Below are 2,500 nucleotides of genomic sequence, written 5' to 3'. Positions count from 1 at the left end.
AAGGTCGATGGTGAAAATCGATAGTGACGGTCGATAGTGAAGGTCGATTTTGTATAGCGTAGGTAGACAGTGAAGGTCGATAGTGAAGGTCAATGGTAAAGGTTGATAGTGAAGGTCAATAGTGAAGGTCGATAGTGAAGGTCGATAGTGGAGATCGATGGGGAAGGTCGGTGGTGAAGATCAATGGTGAAGATTGATAGTGAAGGTTGACAGTGAAGGTCGGTGGTGAAGGTCGGCGGTGAAGGTTTATAGTGAAGGTCAGTGGTGAAGGTTGATAGTGAAGGTCGATAGTGACGGTTTAATTTGTATAGCGCAGGTCGATAGTGAAGGTCGATAGTGAAGATCGGTGGTGAAGATCGATAGTGCCGGTCGATAGTGAAGGACGATAGTGGATGTTGATAGTGGAGGTTGATAGTGAAGGTCGGTGGTGAAGGTCGGTGGTGAAGGTCGATAGTGAAGGTCGATATTATGGCTGCTATCATCCTATTTTACCACTTCAACAAATCTTTTACATACATTACTTTTCTGTCCCTCCATTCTCTTTTATTTTCGACTCTCCATTTCACAGTCTATGTTTTCACTTTATTCACCCGCCCCTTCATCCACGCAATATTTAGTGACCCTAAACCGTGGATAGAACCGCAGATATAACCGCAGAGACTGCGGGATATGAGTCATGCATCGCTAGCAATGTGTGAGAGTCTCTCTGGGGTTTGTTCACCAAGCTCAGACGTGACTGATTTCATATGTTCAATCACCTGACAGTTGCCAAGGCAGCATCGGGAATAAACCAGGGAAAGGGGGAGAGGGAGGGTGGAAGGAAGGGAGGAGAGAGAGAGAGAGAGAGAGAGAGAGAGAGAGAGAGGGAAGGATAGATGGAAGGGAGAGGTTAGGGAGAGAGAGAGAGGGAGAGAGAGAGAGAGAGAGAGAGAGAGAGAGAGAGAGAGGGAAGGATAGATGGAAGGGAGAGGTTAGGGAGAGAGAGAGAGGGAGAGAGAGAGAGAGAGAGAGAGAGAGAGAGAGAGAGAGAGAGAGAGAGAGAGAGAGAGAAAGAAAGAGAGAAGGAGAGGGGGAAGGATAGATGGAAAGGAGAGGTGAGGGAGACAGGAAGTGAACGAGGCACCTTGAGATTCTTGACAGCTGGGGCGGGGTCAGTGAGGAAGCTTTGGCGAACGCTGATCTCTATCCCGGCCTCTTTGGTCCTCGCCTCTAGATCATCCAGCGTCTGACAGGGAGATGAAACATTAAAACAGGGCAGGAACTTTATTCAAATGCAATTGAAGCTTTGTTTATTATTTTCTTTACAACATGTTTTGACAGAACAAACAGACACACAGACAGAGAGATGGTGGGAGGAAGGGAGAGAAAGACACAGAGACATGGGAAGGGGGAGAGACAGAGAGAGAGAGAGAGAGATAGTTGAAAGTAAGGGGGAGAGGGATAGAGGAGTGGAAGAGAGAGAGGAGGAGGAAAAGAGTGGGAGAGGAGAGGAGGAGAAGAGGATTGGGAAAGGAGAAGGGGAGAGGAGGAGAAGGAGGAGAGGAGGGGGAGAAGAGAAGGGGGAGAGGAGAGGAGGAGAGGAGGGGGAGAGAAGGAGGAGAAGAGGGTAAAAGGAGGAAGGGGGAGGAGGAGAAGGAGGGAGAGGAGAGGAGAGGAGAGGAGAGGAGAGGAGAGGAGAGGAGAGGGAGAGAAGGAGGAGAAGAGGGGGAGAAGACAGGAACTGAAGAAGGTGCAGAGAAAGTGAGAAGAGGTGTAATGAAGAGGTGTGATGAAGAGATGTGATGAAGAGTGTGATAAGTAGGAAAGGAAATTAGAAATGAGAATCTATTTAATCCGTCACTAGTTCTTTTTTTTCCCGGAGTCAGTTCTCTGCATGTCTTTAACCAATAGTATAAATGATAAGTGAACAAACAGACAATAAAACTCTACAACACCGTAGTGAGAAAGGGGTTTGGTGTGCCGGAGTCTGGTAGAGAGATTAGTCCCACAGACCACAGATACCCATGGCGAGGTGGGTCTGAATCCTGCCTCAACTCTTCCTCTCCGTCTTCCTCTGTATCTGTCTCCCCTCTACATTCAGACTATCACTGTCCATAAAACAATAAAAAAAACGACAAAACATATTTTTTAAAAGAGGCCTGTCACTCACTGAGGTGAAGACTTCCGTAGTCTGCTGGATGGTGGCGATCTTAGTCCATTTCCACTTCTGAAAGAGCTGAACCCTGGTGGGGTTGTGGAGGGTGGCAGACGGGTGGGTACGGAAGAACGTCGGGAAGCGCTGGCGGTTGGAGAGAGCTGGGGAACTGGAACCGTAGGATAACTGAGGAGAGGAGGAGAGGAGGATAGGAGGACAGGAGGACAGGAGGAGAGGAGGATAGGAGGACAGGAGGAGAGGAAGACAGGAGGACAGGAGGAGAGGAGGATAGGTGGAGAGGAGGACAGGAGGAGAGGAGGACAGGAGGAGAGGAGGACAGGAGGACAGGAGGAGAGGAGGACAGGA

General features: G+C 49.0%; 1 pseudogene; it reads right to left on the bottom strand.

Moving 5' to 3' along the window:
• Positions 1-2,500, bottom strand: part of LOC139372768 (gamma-aminobutyric acid type B receptor subunit 1-like) — a 274,428-nt pseudogene that overhangs the window by 102,321 nt on the left and 169,607 nt on the right.

The sequence above is a fragment of the Oncorhynchus clarkii genome, chromosome 18, assembly GCF_045791955.1.
Source record: "Oncorhynchus clarkii lewisi isolate Uvic-CL-2024 chromosome 18, UVic_Ocla_1.0, whole genome shotgun sequence".
NCBI classification, from domain to species: Eukaryota; Metazoa; Chordata; class Actinopteri; order Salmoniformes; family Salmonidae; genus Oncorhynchus; species Oncorhynchus clarkii.
Note: the sequence above shows the minus strand (reverse complement) of the source record. Positions and strands in the feature narration are given on the sequence as shown.